General features: G+C 42.9%; 1 protein-coding gene across 1 annotated transcript in view; it reads right to left on the bottom strand.

The window, feature by feature from the left end:
- The window catches only part of lrfn1 (leucine rich repeat and fibronectin type III domain containing 1), a 108,407-nt gene extending 83,634 nt beyond the window's left edge, over window positions 1-24,773 (bottom strand). The window contains exon 1 of the mRNA XM_056440394.1: window positions 24,738-24,773. The gene's annotated coding sequence lies outside the window, so the exon portion shown is untranslated. The remainder of the gene's footprint in view (window positions 1-24,737) is intronic.
- Window positions 24,774-25,329: the final 556 nt, after the last annotated feature.

Raw genomic sequence — 25,329 nt, 5'->3', positions numbered from 1 at the left:
TATCTGGGCCAAAGACAACTCTACAGTTCTCTTGTTAACCAACGTTTTGCTGTTGATGGAGACGCACTGCACATTAAAATGTTAGTTGCTTAATTAACTTAGTGTGTTAAATGAATATAAGTGGTCCAGTGCCTTCTTTGAGTTCAGTCCTTTCTGAAATGACAAAAATATCCTCTCCTACACAGTCTGCTTTTGTGAGCTATCTGAAGCCCACAAGATCCCCCTTTATATATTCTTCAAATTTCATTCGATTCTGATATTAAAAGTAGGCTTGAGAGTTCTCTGTGCTGCTTGAACGACCCTCAAAGTGGATGGACAGATGGAGCATAATTTTCTAAAAAAAGTTCTCAGGGGGAAATGTCGGATGAAGAAATCACTGCCTGAATTACAAAAGGGTACATTTATTGACACTTAAATGCTGGTTACTATATGCAATACACTGTAGTAATATGCACCATTTGCTCTAATGGTTGTAAAGTCTTAATTCTCTACCTTCAGGAAATAGAAATATGTTCTATTCATGTCCTGTTTAATCAGAAAGTGTAGTCACAATTAGACATTCAAAATGTGAATATTGCAGCTGATTTGAATAGACTGACTGAGCCTCTACTGCAGCGCCTTCCAGGTCTGTGACAGTCCTAGTAACCATGGGAAACTATTATAAAGAGGACCTGAAGGATGGGACCTGGCAATGATTCACCTTTGTGTGCATCCGCAAGAATCACAGGCAATGTTGATTTAATGAGAAAAACAAGGTTCCTTTTGTGTGAGTCAATGCTGGTACTGCTCAAACAGGACATTTAGCTTTTTACTAGCGCTTATCTCTCAAAGGTAATGGTTTGGAAAATCTGAATGTCTTTAAAAGGCAACAGGGACTGCAAGACCATTAACATTTCGTATCCCACTGACATTACCATCACAGCTTCGACAAGCTGACATAGAGTGTAAGTAGATTGCTTTCTAAAAAGTTGGCCAGTCCAAATGAAAGGATTGCTGTCATTAAGACTTCATTGAGTGAGGGTTTAAGTGTGTAACCTGCACATGGCAGACTCAATATCAATTGCAGCCGTTGGTCCTATCATAATCATTTCAAGCACTTCCAGGATGTGGAATTGCGAGTCATTGCATGAGATGGGGGTTACAGCTCAGCACTTCATGTCCTGGAACATTTCCAATGGTATCTCTTTGTCTTCATGATTTCAGGTTCAAGAAACCAGTTTATCCGATAAGCGATCCGTTTCCAGCAAGCAACCGATTAAACTGTGCTGAAAATACATCCATGCACAGCAAGGACATGTGGTCAAGACTTACCTCGCCAAACCGGCTTATACGTTAGCTCATAGCACTTCTAAGCTTCGTAATGAGTATGCTCAAACTGAGTTAATTGTTCATGGGAAGCCACCGTCTCAGGGAACACAGCCAGGGATGAGTACCTACACTGTAAATTATTTCCAGGATTACACCAGATGAAACTGTAATAGTTGACAATAAATTGCTTTATTATAACTTCACAGGCTTTAACAGTGATATTTCACAAGAAAATTGATTATTTAGAGTTTAATTGTGAAATTAACGCAATACAGCCATGATTACTCCACACGATTGTAAATTCACCAAATGTCAAACAAATTACAACACGATTAATGTTTTTTTTATATGATAGTGAATGTTATTTAATCGTATAGCTTTAGTTGTAGTTTCTGTTGTCATTTGCATGGCTATTGTAGCCGGTTCCAGGTGTTAGCAGACAGAGGTGCGTCGGTGGGAACTCGTGGGAGGTTTTAACGGATCCGTGGAGTGTCAAGTGGTTGTGCGACCCCGCTCACTGTGACTTCACCAATGGTGTGGCTGCTGTTTTCGCCACGTACTACCACTTTAATTTACATTACGCTCAACGTGTTTAATAATCTCTGGGATTTACCCAAAGGTTGTGTTAACATTAGTATTGTACTTGAGGGCTTGACTTTTGTTTATTGGTATGAACAAGGAATGTTTGTATGGCTTGTGTTTGAGCACCTTGCAAGATCGCAGCAGCCAACCGGTGACGACCCGACTTCTCCCCCTCTAACAGTGTAAGTGATGGAGACCAGACAGGGTTTTTGAAAGTCTCCATGTTCAGCAATCAGAACTTTTGTAGGTTCGAACTGAATTATTGTTGTTTGAAATTTTGTTTATATGTCTTTGTTTGGGCTTTCAGATCTCTGGCTTGTTCAATGGTTTCCTGATCAGTTGTATCAGCTGTGTTAAGTTACTTCACACAGTCCACAAACCAAAGATGTTTACATGACTAAAGAAACCAGTACATTCTCACATTCAGGGAGCTGGAACCAGAGTATTTAGATTCCTCTTCTGAAAGCATGACTAAAAGTGATGAATAAATTAGAATAGTTGGGATGAATTGAGTAGTTTGCAACCAAGTGGCTAATCTACAAGTCATTAAAGGCTTTAGATGTTCTCATCTTTTTGTGTTGGTAATGTTTTGAAACGGGAAATGACATGAATACAGGAATTGTAAAAACCTTTCATCAAACTGCAAAATAAATGCAGATAATGTATCTTGTTTTGTGTTGATTTAAACTAATTTAAAAATTGCTAATTGTAAAAGTGAAGTACAGTTTACTCAAATCCCATTATATACTGGCATAACTACTGTGCGATAACAGTATACTGTACATTAATTTTCCAGTCATTTATTTTCAAAAAGATACAGTAATTTAACTAGTCGCGATTAATTTACTGAAAATTTTAATTTAAATAAGTTACACGGAAATCATGAATTTTGTAACATGAAAACTGTAATAACCTATTTAAAAAACAATGCAGAGACATCCACCCTTGCTTTTTACATTATGGATGAATCACTGCTGTTTTCTTTGCCCGTTATTCTATTTAGGTAGTTTCACATCAAGCTTCTGTCATCCACAATCCTTTGCTTTTGGCTTGGCTCGGTAAACTTAGACTTGCAGCTTAAGATATCTTGATATTTTAAATTAAAACTGTGAGTCAGCCAGGGATGTCATTTTTTTCTCAGGTTTTCTCATTCAAGGCAAGCTTTTGTCCCCAAAGATTGAACAGCTCACTCGTATTACTCATCGTAATATGCCTCTCCCATCTGCCTTTGTTATTTTAAAGTAGCTAAGCTACTTTAAAGACAAAAGTATCGTTCACGGTGCTTTTCTTGCTCACTGTCATCGGAAATGTGAGCATGTTTTATCATCAGATTAGAGGAAGCAAATGGAGTTTGTCCAGGTTTAAAACTAGTATCTATTTCCTGATTGCTACAATCTAATGAGCAGTCCCCAATGCAATATTGCTTGTGTATATTAGTAGTACAATTCATGCAAAATATAATATCACTTTCCTATCCTGTCACATTTTCCTATTATCATTCCATGTTCATGCTGATGTATATACATGTAAATTGTGTGTATCTGCTCAATTTAAAGCAGCATCTGAGATCCCAACATAACAGACCTATTTTAATTCCATACAATTAGCAGAGATCATTTCTAACATTTGTATTATAAATTCTGCCTAATCTTATTTTATTTTTTTGACACGTCTACACAGATTTTCTCATGTATATAAATTGCTTGCAGAAGCAATTCATCATCGCACTGACAACTTTATAACTTCATTCTGGTTATCAGCATATTACCTAAAAACTCATTTATGACAGACAATTGGATCACCTGTGAAGATCAGTGTTGCGCAAAGTAAACATAATTGTCTATGTAAGACTCTACAGTAATCTGATCCAACATGATTAACAGGCAGTTTCTTAAAATGACAAACACACTGTCAAACAATAGATAATAGACAATAGAAGTAGTGGAACAGGCTTTTGTATGGGAAGCATTATTAACTGCTGAGTTATGATGCTATCAGCTATGTAGCATGCCTTACACATAATGTGAAAAAGTAGTCATCTAAACAAAGCAACTGAAGGAAATAAATCAAATACAAAACAAATATTTTCAAACACAATATTAAAACTTTAACATTGTTCACGAGTGATATATATTACCGCTTTAACATCTGGGTGCACAGGCCCACTGTCGTGTATTTAGCATCCATTTTACTGCTCGATACAAGATGAAAATAAGGCTTTACTTTTCATGAGTTCAAAAAGACTGTACTCTGTCTGATATATTTCTCCTCATTTTTAGCCACACCAGCAGTCAGCCGGTTGGACGGTTCACCACTTTGTTATTATCAGTTTGTCGGATTGCCGTGACATTTTGAACACTTGTGACTTTGGCCATCCTCATACTTTTCATCTATAGCACTACCAGCAGGTCAACGTTTTTGTCTTATCCAGTGAAAAAGCTCTACATCTACTACATGCACTGGCACAACGTTTGGTGCATCCATTTATGGTTCCCAAATGTTAAATCCTAATGACTTTGGTCCACAGAGGATTAATCTAAATAAGGCTGGTGACAGGGGTATACATTAAACCTGCTTTTACTTCAGCGTCAAGTTAGCTTTAAAGCACCGCTGTGATCAAGTGTGGCTTCGAAGAACCGCTGACATGACTGGGTACACTCTTTGTTTTGTTCTATTATTTTTGCACATATACCTGCCCTCTGATAAGCATGTACTGTAGATATTTTTAATCCAACTTTAAAATGAGGCAAGAGGACACAAATGACAAAAAAGAGGACATATATGGTGAAGCCTTTTCCCCTAACAACATAATGTTACTATATAACTTATCAAGAAATGACACAATTTGTATTGTTTTCAGTATTATATAGCCCTCTTTTACCTATTCACAACCTTTAAATTTCCATTTTAATCTCAGAAGATTTTAAATGATCACATCAAGGTTGATATAACCCTTTAATTTGTATTAGAAATAATTACCTCAATGGACAGCATGACCTAAATAATAACTAACTCCTGGAGTATTCAAGGTCTTCTTTTTTTTATTCTCAAAGATGTTAGGTAAGCCATTTCATCTTTAATTATGCACGGTATGTGTATCCAGGCGACATAATTGGTTTCGCAATACCAGACTGAGGACATGATTTTGGCAGCTGTGCAGTTCAGTTTATGTTTGTATCAGGCGAACTACATGGTCATAGGCCACACAAAAAGTAGCCTATTTTACCTGAAGCCAAATCATTTGAAGTCTATTAATTGTGCTTGGGACAGAATGATAGAGCTGTAGTCTCATCAATCATATGTTAGGCCACCGATAAAAACTGGAGCTGTGCTGAGAGAAATGCACGCCCTCAAGTCAAACATGGAGGTGCATCTGTTTTGGAGAAGGCATCTTTAAGTCACTTTAAAGAATAACTGAAAGGGTTGATTTGCCAGCACATACCCTGCTTTGAATAGCAGGACAGTGACCTTTAAAATCCGCTTCCATCAACATATTATTGAACAAACTTTCATGCTTTTTCTGTCATAGGTTTAGATAAAGCAGAGGTTGTCTATAGGAGTATCACTTTTAACAGCTTTAAAGCTTGTTTCATTTTTCCGGTAAAATACAGTAGAGAAGGATGTGATGTGTAATAAAGCGCCCCTGCCAGAATCAAACACAACATATCACCATTAAATGGCACACACGTTATCTGGCTCAGCCACCAGAACAGCTAACAGGTTTGAGAAATTGTTTTTCTGCCATGGTAACGCTGTAAATGACACTCGTGTGTCTTAACATCAAGCCCACAAAGGGAAGAAAACTAAACTGTGAAATTAAACTCAGTCCGGTTTCAATAGACTCAAAATGTTGTCTCAGGAAGGAAATCTACTCAAAGCTCTCTCGTTCCACATTAAAAAGAAACGAATTGAGGCAAAACATCTGCATGTCTTTCCACTCAAATGCTGGCCCATTGTCAATCAGAAAAAAATATACAATAAAAAGAAATAACAGATATCAGGAGTGTTCCATTGTAAGGCTCTGACATCTATACTCTTGCATATAAAACAGATCAAATGAAAATTGTCCATTAAGACGAGTGTATCATATTTATAATAAACTTTGCCAATAAAGCTACAGTACTTGTGCAATTTTGTTTTTTAACATTGAGTGCAAGTTCTATTTTTAAATTGTCCTCCTCTATTTTCAGGCTAGTTTCCAAAAGAATGTGTTTGTCCCCTGGAGAGAGGACTTAACGGCACTGACAATGTCTCCAACCTTTGTAAAGACAGCAACGTTCTGTGACAGATATAGAGAGTTCAGTCATTTATGTTAGCTTTCTCTCATTCCAGGCTTCCTGATTGTTTTCACCTGTCATCCCACCTGTCTCCTATGCTCATCAGTGTCAGCCCCGCCCCTGATTGGTCCCACCTGTGTCTTGTTACCATGTGCTTAAATTCCTCAACAGACTGCATCCACAGCTGAGAGTTTGCCTGTCAAAACTCCAGCTGACCAGAGCCTTTCTGGTACAGTGTGATCTGCATTTCCAACACAACCCAGCAGCTTTTTATCTGAGCATGGTAAAGTGGAAGAGCTGCAGCCTGGGCTACTGCAGAATGGGATTTCATAGAGACTATGAAGCTCAACCGTCAGGTGGTTGATTATGCCATACAGCAGCAGCGGACAGCGGATGGAATGTTCGACGCCTTCATGACAGGACTGACCAGCTGGCTCCATTGGAGACACCGGGATCTGGAATCAGCTGAGGATTTCCAGCTCATGTTACCGGACCATCAGAGGACTACACTGAACCCATGCAGCTTGGAAGAACCAGGCTTCGACCTGTTACTCAGGTAGACATTTGTATTAACAATCAGACCATTGACCAGGGTGTGTGCCTTATAGACTGGGGCCTAGTCAAACAACTAAAAATAAATATCTCATCCTGTTAGTGCCAGTGCCTTTACCCATTGCACTGAGCCCATACGGATTACTATAAATAAGGACCATACCGAGAGCATGCAATTTCATATTTATTATTTTGGGGTTTAACCTGTTAATGCACCAACAGACTCTAGTAGGATCATTATAGATCACCCTGACTATCCTGATCTACAGAAGGTACCTTCCTGTTACCATGATTTAAAGGAAGTTTTAACAAGTCTAAGAGACCTGAGAGAACAGCAATGGATGAATACATCTCCTCTTCACTCAAATCAGGGATTATCATTCTTTGTGGGAAAGAAAGACGGGTCTCTGAGACGACTACAGTCCACTAAATGACATTACGGTGAAGAACCGCTATCCTCTGCCACTCATGTCATCTGCTTTTGAACTAAGATATTCACCAAGTTGGATTTAAGAAATGCATATCACTTGGTTAGAATAAGAAAAGGGATGAGTGGAAGACTGGATTCAACACTCAGAATGGTCACTATGAGTACTTGGTAATGCCTTTTGGACTGTGCAATGCACAAGCTTTGGTGAATGAGGTTTAATTCTTGAATATTTCAGTGTTTGTGTATCTGGATGACATACTGATTTTAGAATCAGCTATATGTCAAGGCAGAGAAGTGAGTTCCACACAGAAGAGGTGTCTTTCTTAGGATACATAGTCTCACCTAATCATATCCAAATGGATCGACTCCAGGAAAAAGGTTCAGCAGTTCCTAGGATTTGCTAACTTCTATAGGAAGTTTATTAGAATTTCAGTTCTGTTGCTGCCCCTCTGCATGTTCTGACTTCTAGATCCCCAGCGCCAGTTGTGGTTACTGTCTCAACGTTCTGCAGAAGACAACAAAATGCATCCATGGTTTTAGTCTGGACAGATCACAAGAATCTAGAATATATAAGAAAGGCCTCAACTCCCGTCAGGCCAGGTGGACACTTTAGTCTCAGAATCAAAACCCGATGCTTTGTCAAGACCATCCTTCCACTTAACGTGTCCCAACAATCTGCTGTTTGTTCCTGAGGCTCTTCACTCCAAGGTCATCCACTGGGCTCACTCATCTGTGCTGAACAATGTTCAGGATTCAACAACGTTTCTGGTGGCCATCCATGAAGACCTCATCTCAAGTTAAGATGGATGGATTTTGTCATCCAGAGGCAAGACTACGGTTCTAACAGTGGTTGATCGATTTTCAAAGATGGCTCACTTCATCCCATTGACCAAGCTTCCTCTGCCAAAGTCACCGCAGAGGTCATGATGAATCACATATTCCGGATCCATGGATTCCCTAATGACATTGTCATTTCCGCTTTCTGGAAAGAGTTTGGTGCCACCGTCAGCCTGTCATCAGGATATCACCCTCAGTCAAATGGAGAACCAGACCACCTGACAGGTCTCTCTCCATTCCATTGTGTCAATGGTTTCCAGCCTCCACTTTGCCAGTCTCTACAGTCCAGGCCAAGACTTACCACTCCATGTCGCCTCAAAGAAACTGGAGTGTCCAGAGTCATCAACCGCAACTCCCAGGACAGTTCTTTGAAGGAGACTGGAAGGACAAGACTCTTATCCACGACTTTACAATCAGCCTGGGCCATCAGGAGTTGGCCCTAGACAGATATGCTAGAGAGGTTCAGGTCATTTATGTTAGCTTTCTCTCATTCCAGGCTTCCTGATTGTTTTCACCTGTCATCCCACCTGTCTCCTATGCTCATCAGTGTCAGCACTGCTCCTGATTGGACCCACCTGTGGCGTGTTACCATGTGCTTAAATTCGATCAGGTCAGGGTATTTTGTGCTCTTGAAAAGTTTTTGATCGCTCACTGCAGAACTGAAAATACTTTATCTCTGGCTCTGCCTAGGAACAGAGGTAGCGTGGTCCTCTCAGACTTAAAGGTTGGGCCAAACGACTGTTTTTAGAGGAGGAGATGATGAAGAGATCTGTGAGTCTGCACCTGCAGTGGAGGTGGCTGCTGAACTGGTTGTGGCTTCATCCTCCAGTGTGAAGGGGCCAGAAATAGAAACATTTAAAGTGCAGTTGCCATTGTAGCAAAATGTGTATTTCATGTATATTTTAACGGAGCCTTTTCCTCGTTTTAAGAAAGTATAACTTTGATATAAAATAAATGCGGTACCTTCTCTACACTGGAGACAATCTCTGAGGGGAGTCGCCTGAGATTATCTCTCGGCACACAGAGTCCATGTTAGAGAGCGTCCTGGACCTTGGATTGAGCACCGTATTGAAGTCTTGAGTTCTGGTTCACAGGATCTGTTTTGCAGGTTCTCTCTGACAGTATACAAGAGGGTTTTCGGGGGTTTATGGGCCTCCATCATATCCTTTGCCACTCTTACATGCTGGTCGGACAAAAGAACAACGTCTTTGTTCTTGAGGGCCTTTTCTGTCAGCGCTGAGTGGACAGTGGAGTCGCAGTGGGTGGAAACATTTGCATTAGTCGCTGCTTTGTCGCGGTCTGATCTGCAGTGAGAGGCTGCTTGGTCTGTTTTTTCTGTCGTGTCGCTTGATCAACACAATTAGTCAGTTAAACAAAGTCGGAAAACAGTTGTCGGCCGCTCGTCTGAAGTCGCATATGAACCAAATGTTCTGTACCCAATGGGTAGCCTTAGCATTTATGGCTGTAATGTACATTCTTGACACACACATGTTCCTCCAGTGTCGTCTTGTTCATAATACGTCTGATTCAGACTTCAAAGCACTTTTACACAATTTAAAATACTGTCCTGATGGTTGCAATGATTGTTCTGAAATATGTTGTAATTTAAATTGCATCCCGTTTAAACCATAGTGTTCTTAAATTGCCTTGGTAGTTTAAATACAGTCAAGTCAAGATGCGATGCAGGTGCTTAACTGCTGAATGTCTTAGCACAGTCACTCAATCTACTTCTCCTCCCCAGCATGGATAGAAAGGGGTTTCCATCCCCAATTACTGAGCAAATGCCATGTCTATCAGTTTGGGGATTTCTCAGACATTATCTTATTTTTCTTCCTAAGCCGGGGCTTTATTTCCTCTGAGTCATGCACTCAAAAAGCAGCACCTAGTCATCTTCCCAAACAAACAAAGTATGAGACAAGAGGAAAGGGCAAATGTTTTAAGTTTTAAGTTTTATTGCCATAATAACATACACCATTTTATCAAATGTGTGTCTTTAACGGATGCTTTCTTCAGAAAACAGTAAGGTGACAAATGCCACGGTGAGTAGTTGTTGTTGTTGTTGTTGTTGTTAAGTTTCAAATCTTGCAAATCTATGTTTGTTGCCTTTGGTTTGGAAGATTAATAATTAGAAGCACTGACAGCAAAATGACGCCTATATTTACATCACATCATCTCTGTAGTAGATCTTTGACACATCCGGTGAGATTTGTGCACGATAATGAGATTTTCTGACAGGTATAACAATTTAAGGCAGTTTACAAATATTCGAAGTGACACTTTCCAAACTGCTCACTTAAATGACACAGCTCTGAAGTCTCCAACCAACCAAACATCCAGGTAGCGACTAAAATCACTTAATCACTCATTTTGGGCACCATAAATGACTCTGAGGCCCTTTGAGTAAATAGAGGCTCAGCCCACAATGACGACAACCAGTCATCATCCACCAAGTGTCTCGATAGAGAAAGTCATTTGTCGGACAAATCTAATGAAAGGATCTTGGTGAAGTGAAATCATCAATAACTTTAAGCATGAACGGCTCCAAGTCCAAAGAGCCAAAAGCCGGTTGGAAGACGACCACTGTTTAACAAGATTATTGCTTTACATTGCCAGGTGGCTTTTTTGCCAGTCGGATATTTTTCATGTTGGAATCAAACCAAAAAGCTATCATTTTATTTCATGTCTCAGCATTGCTCACGTGAGCATAATGCACAGTTAACCTTCTGTTTGGCACAGTTTTCTCTGACATGACGTTGGTTGCCATTTCTCAATTCACCTTGATTGACAGGTCCGCTGAGGGCTACCACTGTGATACCACAGCTATTTTATCCTTCAACAGTAGAGTCTAACCCTAACCCGAAAACCCTTTTATTTTGACAGTTTATATCTCATGTAAGACAACGTCACCCATCTGCCCCTCAGTGCAGGCCCTTACAGATGATTCCCCACATCACAAAAGATTCAATCGAGAACATGGCACGCTGAACCATCTGGTGGTACAGCATACGATGTGTCTTATATAAGCATGTCAATCTAGAAAAATACAAAATTAAACACTGCTGCTGGTATATTGGGCTACAGAATGATGATGTACATATTTAGGATAGCTGTTTATTGAGCGCAGTGTTACTTTTGCAATGGCCAGTGCTTGCACATGTTTTTGCAGACCGGCTTATCAACACTGCTTAATATTCATAATCAAAACAAAAGAGCCGGATCAACTGAAGACTTTTGGCCGCAACCTGATCATTCCAGCAGTGACCTACGGAGTAAACTGGTGTGCTGGACTAACATGCCCAGGACACAATAGACGCGTGTTCCCATTTTTTTAATTTTTTTATTTATGGCGAAGCAGGTTGAACATATCGGAACACTTTGTTAAAGTAGCTAGAAATACACTGAATCATGTAAATTGTTGCTATATATGTTGTTTTTATTGCTTTAATCACAAACAATATATTGGGAGGTATGAATTGTTTGTTGCGTAGGACACAATAGACACACTTTACTCACTGCAATATAGGTTGGGTACTGCCTTTATGGTCGAGAATCCTGTGGCCACATTCTCAGCATGGCAATTTCTTTATTCTGAATGGTTTCTGTTGGATTGTATTCTTATAGAAAAAATTCATTCCACTTGCTTGAAGGTAAAGTACAGACATGTAATCATTATAATCTATCATCGGCTGTATTTGGCAAGCTGCATTGTTACAAAAAGGTTTCGATAGAAGCACTTTTTAAGGCAATGGGTGTTTAGTGTTTTCTTGAACTCCTGTTTTCAAACGTGTCACCGTTAACTGTCTGGAAAATGGTGTAATGACTGAGCTTTAATTATAGCACATTGTCGTGTCGGACACTATTACGCATCAAATGTATTGCCATTTAACAGTTTTATGGACGTTTTTATGTCAAGTTTCTCTTTGGCTTATCCATTCACTGACTAAAGCAGGCTACTGCGTACACATTAGCCAAATAGTCCACAAACTAAGCCGAAAGACAAAGAGTAAGTCTCAGAGCCAGTGGCACCAGGGAAAGATGCACATATTTGACAGCATAGTTAGGCACAATAAAAACGATTAACTTTCAACACAAATTTTCTGAAATTAAAAAGGACACAAAAACTACACTACACACTATTTCTAAGCAGGTTAAGAATATTATATTTTTAAAAACCCAAACTCGAAAAAGTGACAAACACACCCTTGATTTTTTGAGTGAGTTGTGGATGTACATTATTCTTCCATAATGCATTGCACAAAGGAAATGGAGCAGCTGCTCAAAGCTGCACACGATTAAGATGAATTGTGAATCGTGATGACACATCTCCAGAAATATAATGAAAAAGAACAACAAGAAAAAAGTATTATAAGTATTTAATGATTAAATATAAAATATATTTTAAAATGTTGTTTGATTGATGTTAAATGGCTCAAGTTAGAAAAAAAGGTAATGTTTGTGTATTGTATACTAAGTGCAAGATCAGTTCACTATAAATATGTTCTGTATAGCATATATACTGTATATAATTAGTATGATGTATGGAACTGGGACACAGCATATGTTTTGGTCGCTAAAGGGACCTTAAATCGCCCCGGGTTGACTCTGATTGATGGAAGAATACATACTGTGTATTAAATAGATGGACTTTACACTCATAGAAAGGATGGAGAATGAGAGCGGACTCTGCCTGAAAAGATAAATAAATCAAAATGTTTAAATTATATTATGCAAATTAATATAATATGCCGCATATTCAGCCAGTGAATGCATGCATGCAACACATGCAATGTTCATGCTCTGCAGGATTGATATGGTCTACTAAACAGAAAGTCTGTCTGTGGACACACAGGAGTCACTGGACACGTTCCAGAGGTACACAAATCAATTCCTGCAAGCCCATAAATATCACCAGCATTAACTATCACTGAAATTAACTCACTGCTGCAAACGGTACATCAGCAACAGAACAGCTCTGGTAATGAATAGCTAAACTTCAGCGAACTATTTGGAAACAAGGAGAGAAACATCCAGTAGATGTTGACCTTAGGGATAGATGTTTCTGAGCCAGGCTTCAAGCTCGGTGTCAGCAAGAAATACGCCCAGCTTAAGTGAGCTCCTGCTCATGTACAGGACTGTCTCAGAAAATTAGAATATTGTGATAAAGTTCTTTATTTTCTGTAATGCAATTTAAAAAACAAAAATGTCATGCATTCTGGATTCATTACAAATCAACTGAAATATTGCAAGCCTTTTATTCTTTTAATATTGCTGATTATGGCTTACAGCTTAAGAAAACTCAAATATCCTATCTCTAAATATTAGAATATCATGAAAAAGTATACTAGTAGGGTATTAAACAAATCACTTGAATTGTCTAATTAACTCGAAACACCTGGAAACACATTTTCAAATGTTTGATTTTGTTTTGCTGTTATAAATCTTTTTTTTTACTTGGTCTGAGGAAATATTCAAATTTTATGAGATAGGATTTTAGAGTTTTCTTAAGCTGTAAGCCATAATCAGCAATATTAAAAGAATAAAAGGCTTGCAATATTTCAATTGATTTGTAATGAATCCAGAATGCATGACATTTTTGTTTTTTTAATTGCATTACAGAAAATAAAGAACTTTATCACAATATTCTAATTTTCTGAGACAGTCCTGTATGTGTAATAATGTGCTGACCGATGGGTGATCCTGCTTACTGAAGCGAAGCGCAGACCACGCTGCACAGACTCCTCATTCAGGAGGATGTCTTTTCGCTTCGCAGTTTTTCTTAATCACGCAATAACATTCGGGGAGTAAATCAAACAGAAATCAAACACTGATTGTAGCAACACACATTTTCTCTGCAATGGCCATGATGAAGATATGTTACGTTCATTACTTTCTGAAAACATTGATCGATAATTATTTGTGCAGTATTTCTTCAGAAATTGTTCTCAGCTGAGCCTGAAATCTATTCTGAGGAGAATGGGCTCTGTATTTCAGAGGTATAAAGCTTTCAAAGGTGTCTAAAATTTACACAGCAATAATCTACAGCTTTACACTAATATAGTGCGCCGCGCCTTGAGACGAGCATGCTCTGTTATTATTGGCCCAAAATAAGCCAAAAGCAGTAAAATATCAGTTTGTGAATCGTGTATATAAGATAAATATTAAATTACACATGCACCAAACAGTGCACTGAAGTAGAACTTATTTCATGGATTCGGGCCAAATATGTGGATATTCTGACACTAGTGGCCCACTGTAAGGCAGAAATCACATTCTCCTCACAGACTAAAGGGAGAGATTGGATCACGGCAAGCTGAATTGCTCCACTATAGTTTGTCAGCTGCAAAAGCAAGAAATCAAAATGCCTGATTGTAAAATATCTTTATATACCTTATGGAAGTATTAAGGCACCAAAAGGAAACTTTTAAATGATCCTCCGATTCCTCTTCCCTTCTGTGGAAAACATTTCAAATACTAGTGTGGTGGCACAACATCAACCAGCATAAACTCAAACAACCTTGAACAACATGCATACTTCGAAAAGATAACTCAATGCAAAATATGGTCAGCCACACAATATGACCGACACTTTTTGTTTTTGCAACGGGGTTCTTGATTATGCAAGTGTCTCTCTATTAAAACCAGACATTTCAACCAAACAGAGAAAGCAGAATGTGAAGGTTGAGGCACTTAACCGTTCACTTCACTGGAATAGTTAATGCTTCTGCGGTCTCCCAGCTTTTAATAGGCAGCAGTTAGACATCTCAAATGAGGCTGGTGCAGTCGGATGAAGAGCACGCCGGACGACTTTCTGACAAACAAATCAATATGTAACAGGACAGAATGATCTCTCATCACAGTGGCATATTCCGCCAGAGTAATTCATGGAGGCATTATCTTTTTCCCTAATGCCTCAGTCAAGAATGTATAGTGGATTAAACACACTGCATTTTTTCCAAAGCTTCTTACTTCAGAGAGAAAAGTTGTAATAGGACAAGTACGACCTGTGGTAATAAGCGCTGCGCAATAATATATTGTTCTTATGCATTATTTAATGGCACTGTGGGGAAGATAGTGTTTGTGTGCATTTTACATTCTTTATGAGAGCATGTAGCTCGCTTAATTGGCTTCCTCAGGAGAGCCAAAGAGAAATGCTGTTCTGGCAGAAGATATTGATCAATATGACCAGATTGCAGCTACTGAAAGCATGGTTTAAATCAGTGTCACCTTCAGATAAACAGTAGAAGACTAGAAGCTGCAGTCGAAGACGTCACTGGCTGTTTACTACTGCGCTACACAAAGCCATTGTTTCTTGTTTAAATACATCATATCCCTTTCACTAAATGACCATGCAAAGGATGTGACTGTCACGGGGAGTCCGGGTTGTCGCAGCGAGAGAGGACCCAAATGCCGACAGTACTGTACAAACTATTATTTATTTCCAACAATCACAGACCAGACCAGAACAGGACGACAAACACGCGGACCAAACAGTACGAAGCCACACTGGGAATGAGACGAACAGGGTTTACATACACAGGCAAGGTGAGAGGATTGGACAACGAGACACAGGTGGACACAATGAGGGCGGGGCCAGCAATCACACAGAAGGAAACAATCAGGACCAGGGCAGACAATCACAGGGAGACAGACGACACAAGGACTTCAAAACAAGACACAAAACGAGACACAAACTCCAGATCATGACAGTACCCCCCCCCTCAAGGGACGAATTCCAGACGGCCAAGCGTTCCACAAGGGTGGGTGGAGGGGAGCCGGAGGAGGGTCCAAGGCTGCAGAAGCAGTCCGGGGGGCGGGCCGCAGGACGATAAACAGGCCAAGGGGCGCGCTCTGAAGGGCGGGCCGGAGGACAAGGGCGGGGAGCTAGGGGACCGGGCTCAGGAGAGGAAGTCACAGGGGTACCGGGGTCTGGGGATGGGGGCTCTGTGGGACCAGGACCAGGCGACGAGACATGGGGAACCGGGGCTGGACGGGACGGCTCACGGGGAACCGGGGATGGACGGGATGGAACATGGGGAACTGTGACTGACCGGGACGGAGGTGGGATGGGGAGAACCGGGGCCGGGCGGAACGGAGGCGCAATACCGGGGACTGGAACCGGAACATCGTGGACTGGAACCTCGGGGTCTGGAGCCTGTGACGGAACACCGGGGACTGGAACCGGAATATCGTGGACTGGAACCGGTGATGGAACTCCGGGGACTGGAACCTCGGGGTCTGGAGCCTGTGACGGAACTCCGGGGACTGGAACCTCGGGGTCTAGAGCCGGAACATCGGGGACCGGAACCGGTGATGGAACACCGGGGACTGGAATATCGGGGGCTGGAGGCGGCGCGGAACACCGGGGACAGGAGCCGGTGATGGAACACCGGGGACTGGAACCAGAACATCGTGGACTGGAGCCGGTGACGGAACACCGGGGACTGGAACCAGAACATCGTGGACTGGAACCGGTGGTGGAACACCGGGGACAGGGACATCGGGGGCTGGAGGCGGCGGCGGAACACCGGGGACAGGAGCCGGTGACGGAACACCGGGGACTGGAACCAGAACATCGTGGACTGGAGCCGGCACAGGGCCAAGGGCCCGGAGGGACTCCCACATGTTGTGGAGCTGCACATCATGAGAGGCTGGCCAGACCAGAACCGGCGACGGAACACCGGGGACTGGAACATCGTGGACTGGAACCTCGGGGTCTAGAGCCTGTGACGGAACACCGGGGACTTGAACCGCCAACATTGACTGCAGGGCCCGGAGGGACTCCCACATCTCCTCAAGAAGTACCTGAGAATTAGCTGGCCAGGCAGGAACCGTGCAGCGGAAACTGAAGGCTGGGTCCATTATAGGTGGCTTCGTTCTGTCATGTGTGGTCACGGTTGTCGCAGCAAGAGAGGACCCAAACGCCGACATTACTGCACAAACTAATCTTTACTCCAACAAACCAGAACAGGACGACAATCACGCGGACCAAACAATACGAAGCCACCCTGGGAATGAGACGAACAGGGTTTACATACACAGGCAAGGTGAGAGGATTGGACAACGGGGAACGAGACACAGGTGAACACAATGAGGGCGGGACCAGCAATCACACAGAAGGAAACAATCAGGACCAGGGCAGACAATCACAGGGAGACAGACGACACAAGGACTTCAAAACAAGACACAAAACGAGACACAAACTCCAGATCATGACAGTGACAGACAGTCAGGAGCATCAGTTAAAGGCTCGCTCAGTGGCAGGATGACTGCACAACAGTGGTTCTTGAGGGAGACAGATGCCACTAAGAATTCGAGGGGTGACTGGCTGGTACGTGCGGCAGATCTCATGGGTATAAAATGTGTTCATCTGCAGTCTAACTGCCATATGCTATGCAGGTGACATGTGTTTCTCAATTGAATAGTTGTGTCAGGACTCAGGACTGTAGTGGCTCTCGACAGGTTGAATATGTTCGGATTATGATGGCTGCTTACCACTGGGCTCAGCTGGGTGTTAAATATCATACCACATCCTGCACAGCATTTTCCGAAAGAATATCTATTTAGGTCTTTTCTGTGAATCTGTATCCCTCTCTATTCAAACAGCGGGTATCTGACAATGACTGTCCGCTGCTTCATTCAATAGCCCCCTACACCAAGCCCCCGTTGTACATTCTGGTCACACCCTATCGCTCCATTTTACACGCGACACTCATCCTGTGGTGCAGAGCAGGTCAGACTTTAAGCACCAGCGCTCTTTGTGCGCACCTGTATTATCAGTCAGTGTCAGAGACAAACACCTTAGCCACGGTTAATAGGCATGCTCCATTTACATGTTCATGCTCTGTGACAATAAATGACACGTTTCTTTAATCAGATGTACCGCTCAGATTCCAACGGGACATGAGGGACTGTAATATCTTTTGTCTGACGGAAACGTGGCTGACCCCGCTGGTGCCGGATCGAGTCATATGCCCAACCGAGTCCTTCTCTGTTTTCCGTGCAGACAGAACGGAAGAGTCTGGTAAATCTAAGGGTGGAGGGGTTTGCTTCATGACGAACAACATGTGGTGCGACCCCAAGAGCATTAAGACTCTTTCTCGTTCCTGCTCGCCGAACCTGGAACATCTGACGATCTCATGCCGTCCATTCTACCTTCCCCGGGAGTTCAGCTCGGTCATCACCACAGCCGTCTACATACCACCACAAGCGGACACCGACGTAGCACTATCGGACCTACACGATGTGTTATGTCGGCATCAGAACAAGTATCCCGACGCGGCTGTGGTGGTGGCTGGGGACTTTAATAGGGCTAACCTAAAAAAAGTCATGCCGAACTTTCACCAGCACATTACGTGTGCTACCAGAGGGGAAAGAACGTTGGACCACTGCTATACGCCATTCAAGAGAGGCTACAAGGCTGTCTCTCTCCTCCGCTCGGAAAATCAGACCATGCCGCCATTTTTCTGCTTCCGGATACCGCAAAAGATCGCGGAAGCGGTAGTGACGAGGAACGTGAAGCGGTGGTCTGACCAATCAGAGGCTGAGCTACAGGACGCTCTGCGTCGTCGACTGGGACATGATCCAATCCAGTTCCAGTGACATCAGCGAGTTCTTGGAAGTAGCAATGAGCCTCATAGCAACGCTTAACGGACACCATCGCCCCACGGTAAAAGTTAGGGTCTTTCCTAACCAAAAGCCGTGGGTTGATAGATCCATCCGTGAAGCTGTGAACGCCCGTATTGCTGCCTATAACTCCGGTCTTGTATCCCGCAACATGGACAAGTACAAGGCAGCGGTCTATGGACTGAGGAGGGCGGTGAAGGAAGCCAAGAGGAAGTACCGAGACAGAGTGGAATCACAGATGGAGCAGCGCGACACCAGGCGCCTATGGCAGGGGCTACGGACTATCACAGACTACCAGAGCAGACCCCGCGCTATGGTGAGTGCCGACGCATCCCTAGCGGACGACCTGAACTCATTTTATGCACGGTTTGAGGCTAGCAACAACAGCGCTAGCTCGCCGGCTAACAACAACACCGTTAGCGTAGCCGAGGTGAGTTCTACCGCTGGGGATGAACACACACTCTCTGTGACCGAGCACAGTGTGAGGAGGGCTCTGTTGAGGGTGAACACCAGGAAAGCTGCAGGTCGAGATGGCATATCTGGGCGAGTACTGAAGACCTGTGCTAACCAGCTAGCTCCAGTGTTCACCACAATATTCAACCTCTCCCTGGCTGAGTCCGTGGTCCCCGCCTGCTTCAAGAGATCCACTATTGTCCCTGTGCCCAAGAATGCTTCTCCAGCATGTATGAATGACTACCGACCGGTGGCCCTCACCTCGGTGGTCATGAAATGCTTTGAGAGGCTGATAAAGGACTACATCTGCGCCTTCCTCCCTTCCTCCATGGACCCGCTGCAGTTTGCTTATCGCCCAAACAGATCCACGGATGATGCTGTCTCCCAGGTACTGCACACCACACTCTCTCATCTGGACAGCCAGAGGGGGCTATGTGAGACTGCTGTTCATTGATTATAGTTCAGCTTTCAACACCATAGTCCCTCCAGACTGGCCGGCAAGCTGATTGAGCTGGGACTGAACACCCCTGTGTGCTTGGATCCTGGACTTCCTGACCGCCAGGCCACAGGTGGTCAGGGTGGGCAGACACCTCCAAATCCCTCACCCTGAACACAGGATCCCCCCAGGGTTGTGTCCTCAGTCCCCTACTGTACTCCCTGTACACACATGACTGTGTGGCCAGGTTCAGCTCCAACACCATCATCAAGTTTGCGGATGACACAGTGGTGGTGGGCCTGATCTCCGACAACGACGAGAAGGCCTACCTGGAGGAAGTTGCTGATCTGTCACTCTGGTGCCAGGACAACAGCCTCATCATGAATGTCACCAAAACTAAGGAGCTGATTGTGGACTTTAGGAGGGTACAACAACAGAGGACGTACTCACCACTGGGGATTAACGGGACTACTGTGGAGAGGGTGAGCGGGTATAAATACCTGGGAGTCCACATCACCGAGGATCTGACATGGTCAACAAACACAGACACTCTGGTGAGAAAGGCAAGGCAGCGCCTCTACCACCTCAGGCAGCTGAGGAAATTTAAAGTTTCCCAGAGGATCCTTCAGTCCTTCTACTCTGGAGCTGTAGAGAGCGTCCTGACAGGAAGCATCACAGCCTGGTTTGGCAACTGCTCCGCCCAGGACAGGAAGGCTCTGCAGAGAGTAGTGCGTTCGGCTGAACGCACTATTGGAACTACACTCCCCACCCTGCAGGACTTGTACACCAGGAGGTGCAGAACCAGAGCCGGCAGGATCATGAAGGATCCTCACCACCCCAACAACAGACTGTTTCAGCTGCTGCGGTCAGGCAGGCGCCTCCGTAGTCACGCTGCAAGAACAGAGAGACTGAGACGGAGTTTCTTTCCTCAGGCCATCAGGACTGTGAACTCCGACCTCACCAGGACCCCCACATAGACCCACACAACTGCCCCTCTTAGGCACACACACACACACACACACACACACACACACACACACTTACTGTAAATATTGTGTTGTTTTTATTGTAAATAGTGTGTACTTGTTGCCCTTGCACATTCCTGCTGAGCATTGCCACTTTCATTTCACTGCACACCCTGTGTGTGTATGTGACAAATAAAACATCTTGAATCTTGAATCTTGAATCTTGAGATGTGAGAAGCGTACAGCCTTCAAGATAAAAGGCGCCATGCCGCAATCATTTTTTCCAAGGCCTACCAAGTCAGAATACTAATGTTCTCAAGAAATACAAAACCATCATCAAGTGCCAAACATTATTATGCCTATCTACTCCAGTTTATCTGCTTTAATATTGTATTTCCGGAAGGTTTTGAAGTGTCTGTAGCTTTGCTTTCAGCTTTTTTTTCCAAATGTATTGACTTGCATTTGCAAATAGGTTTGCCAAAAAGCGTTTGCCAGTTCGCTTGAATGACTGGAATTTAGGCATCGTGAGTATAGTTGCATTTTCAACACGGCTAGTCCCATGTTTCAAAAAATGAATGTCGCAAGGGACGGCAGACTGACCGAGCATGCAGTTGACGAGAGGAAAGGGACTATCTGAACAGGTCACAAGTCAAGTCACATCCACCTTCAAACGGGCAAAATAACATAACCTTTCCAATCTACCAGGAGGCATGGCTTATTTGACTCTCTTTTCACTCACTAATGGATGCATTCAAACCCAGGACACTCTAGCCGTGAGGCGACATCCTGCCCAATATACTAAACAAAATCCTGCTTTTGAGAAGAAACGCTCTCCATTCGGGGTGGCCTTTTCATACTGTATCAAATATAGCACGTACGTGATCAATAGCTGTGTTTATGACTTGTAAAATATCACTGCAGTGACCTGTTGGAGTGATATTTTAGTGCTCCTTATGTTTTCTCTTTGAATTCCTGATTCAATTCAATTCAATTCAATTCAATTCAGTTTATTTGTATAGCCCAATTTCACAAATTACAAATTTGTCTCGGAGTGCTTTACAATCTGTACACATAGACATCCCTGCCCCAAAACCTCACATCGGACCAGGAAAAACTCCCAAATAACCCTTCAGGGGGAAAAAAAGGGAAGAAACCTGCAGGAGAGCAACAGAGGAGGATCCCTCTCCAGGATGGACAGCAAAGTTGAAAAGTGGTATGTGTTTAAATGCCTCTCGAGGCCTGTATGTTATTTACCCGTTTCCTCCAGTGTTCAATGCTCAGTGTGCGCCACTGCTTTTGCCAGTCACTTTGTTACTCAATAACACTAAAAAATAAATTCCATAGGCTAGCTCTAGTTTAATTGCTTCAGTGCTTCGATGACTACTCCTTTGATCTTTTTGGCTACTTGTAATTAGACCATTTATTTCACTTTTATTATTTATTATCATGCTTGTAATGCTTCTTGCACTAAATAACTTGTGTTGCCTTTGGAGAAACGTCTATCTCATTCTGTCAATTAATAACAAGTTAATTGTTACTTTTTTTCCCAGGATTTAAAACATTAACAAGATGATAGAGTTTTTTTTCATTCAAATACATCCCTTCTTTTAAGTCTGTCACTGTGAACATCATGATACTCCTTGATCCTTCGTTTGTCATTTCTAAATAATTCATGGATGCAAAAGCAGCCTGAGAATTAAAACTGGTAAGGAAAATTCCTTCACAAAACCAGATAATTTACCCATCTCAGGTTCAGCAAAGCACTTTTCCTTTATGTTGGGGTGAGATTCTCCTCTCCGCACATTCAAACCAGCACACATTACTGTGGGATGCTGTGAAACTGTACATCTCACAATTGTAGCTTTGAGCAGCTTGGAAAAAAATAAAATCGCTGGAGCGGATATGTACACTTTCCAAGAATGACTCACTGTGAATTGCCATTTGAATATGCCTTGTTCAAAAAAGTACAAATGGTGTGTGGTCTGTTAACAAGTCCTTTATACTGACAAACACAGGTCAATAGCTTGTGCTTGCTATTATTCTCCCATTCCTGGAGTGGAAGATAACCCTCCACTAGTCCTGATTTCATAATGCGAACACATGACACTGGCGCCATGAGCAGCTGCTGTAACACAATGCAACAGAATGGCAAGGCAGAGATGCCTCATTAATCTCACCCCATGGTCCGCACACAGCAAAATAGAAAGCAGAAAGCCTTGCACACATGGCACTGCCACTTTCTTTTTATGCGTTACCTGCTGAGATATGAATTTGTTTTGGCAGTTGTTTCCTGCCTGCCATAGCATTGCTAAACATGGCAGTGTTGGTAATAATGCATGATAATCATAATGACCATCCTGCCTGATTTCATTAGGCAAACATATGACAGCAAGTGCTCTGAGCTTCTGCTGTAACATCCCGCAACACAAGTTACAAGCCGGAGACATGAGCCTCACCACTCACTGCAACACACACACACACACAGCTAGTTAAAGAAACGACATCTATACATATATAGGAGCCCCGCTGCATGCACACTACTATTTCAAATTACAAATCCAATAAGGCTCAAGGGATAAACCCTTCTACGAAAGAAACCTTATTAACCTCTGTTTTAGGAGTCTTTAAGTCTCTTATGTTACCAAACATTATTTAAATGTTCTCTATTCACTCAGCCAGTCAAAAACAGAGAGCCTTTGGAGCACTTCGCAATACCAGCCAGTCAAGCCCCTCTGCTCGCTGTTTGTGCTTTTGGTTTTTTTAATTCCTCTTGGACATAAGAAGCATTTGTCAGAATCTTGAACAACGCCAAGACCTCATGACAACTTTCCTTTTTCATTTCAGTTGACAGCAGTGAAGAGGTGGTACTCTGACATGTAGAAGCATACATACTGTTCTAAGGCTCACTCGGGGTAGAGGAGGGTGGACTCAGTAGATGCAGCTGGTAGTCACTGTTCTGCAATCGCAATGCAAGCTGCAGTAACGCTCACTGCACCTGATGTAGCAACACGTCCCGCCAATGCCTCCATCTATCCCTGAGGACATCTTGGGAAGGTAATATGCGGATAGAGTCATATGAGGGATGTTCACTTGACTTTAGTGAAAGCAATATGACATCTAACCCCTCTTCAATCTTTTAGATTTACAACCTCACACACTCTATCCCATCTGTTGTTGCCAGTGTCCAATGAGTGACAAACAGATTTCAATAACCTCTCCAGCCCTGCATGATAAAACTAGAATATTCAGAGTGTCACAAACTTTCTACAAATGCTGAGTTGGACCTAAAGAGGATGATCTTATTGAGTCACTGGGAAATGATGAGACGGGATAAAAACTATGCACAAACACAATTGCCTACAGTACAAACGTAAATACCAGCATTCACTCACAGCGCCCGTGAGATTATTATCATGCTACATCGCCAGTGCTTTTAAAAAATAGTGTATCATCTCTAAACCTGCTTAGCCGTTTGTCAAAAACTGAAACAAATGAAAAAAGCGCTGTGCAGCTTTGTAACTCACACAAACAGTGCACCCATCCTGCTGAGGCCTCCACTCACCATGAAATAAAAGAATCATCCCAAAGAAATCATCTCTCTATATTTAAATTCAACTCAAAGGGGACATTAGCAAGTTACCCCTCATCATTCAAGCTCTGTGGCTCCACAGTAAAGCAGTCCACTCTATCAGCAATCAGTGATATTGCCCTGATGGGGAAGATTTCAGTGCTGCTGATAATTTATAAAAAAGTCTTGCCTCTGCGTCGTGCTGATGCAGACACGCCCGGACCATTTCCACACGCACTCCATGTCTCTGGGAATACAAGTCATGTGTCACTGTTTAACCGTCTTCATCCCACAGTTTGGAGCCAAGGCTCCAGCATGACAGGGCCGTTTTGGGCCCATCTGTAACTGAGAACTGCTGCTCAATCAGTAACTGCTCCAGCATGGAAGGACGGAATATTTAAAGTAGCCTGAACACACACGAGATGGACATCATATTATACAGGAGACTATGAGGCTGCCTTTAAAGTAGAGCATTGAATGTGCACATTGTGCAAGCCACAGAGAAATATGTATGCTGCTAATCAGATAGATAGATAGATAGGTAGATAGATAGATAGATAGATAGATAGATGTATTTGCAGTTGGTGGTCAAATGTATGCGGCACACCACAGATGTGGACACTGTTCAGCTCGTCAGAAAGGCTCACATGCATCAGCAGTACGATGTCCATCACGTATTGCTCATCAAGTCTACCAAGTGACTTACCAAAAGTGTCACTAATAAAGCAGACGCCGAAGGGTTGATCCTATGGCACATGATTCCCGCCGTCCACACAGTCTCAGATGGTAACAGGAGTTCATTTATTCCAAATGCACACGTAAAAAAGAAAAAATGAGCTTCTCTTTAGGGCTGGTGCTGACAAATTCAGCGGACGTGATGAGCGACAACGTGCAGCTGAAGTGTCATCAACCAGGCACAGTGGGGTATCTTCCAGTTACCTGAGTCGCTATACAACCCCACCTTAAATCCCAGTACGATCCGATTGAGAAGCAATGGCAGAAGCTGCGAAGCCGAAACCCCAGCAAAAAAAATCCAAAAGCTCAAGAGAGTCCACGAGGGATATTGCGTCCGAGTGGTGTACCAAATGGGATTCGAGCGTCACTACGTGGTCCGATCAAGTCCCCTTGCGCACCGGTTTAACGCAGGAATCCGGCGGATGCAATAAAGCACACTCGTGTTGTGAATTGCACCACAGATGGAGTCAGCGCAGAAAACTGCAGTCCGGGGCAGGTTTGGAGCCGATGGGTTGCGCTCTTGGAGTAAAAAAAAAAAGAGCCTCTAGCGGTTGAAGGTTGGC

The sequence above is a fragment of the Pseudoliparis swirei genome, chromosome 20, assembly GCF_029220125.1.
Source record: "Pseudoliparis swirei isolate HS2019 ecotype Mariana Trench chromosome 20, NWPU_hadal_v1, whole genome shotgun sequence".
In the NCBI taxonomy this organism is placed as follows: Eukaryota; Metazoa; Chordata; class Actinopteri; order Perciformes; family Liparidae; genus Pseudoliparis; species Pseudoliparis swirei.
Note: the sequence above shows the minus strand (reverse complement) of the source record. Positions and strands in the feature narration are given on the sequence as shown.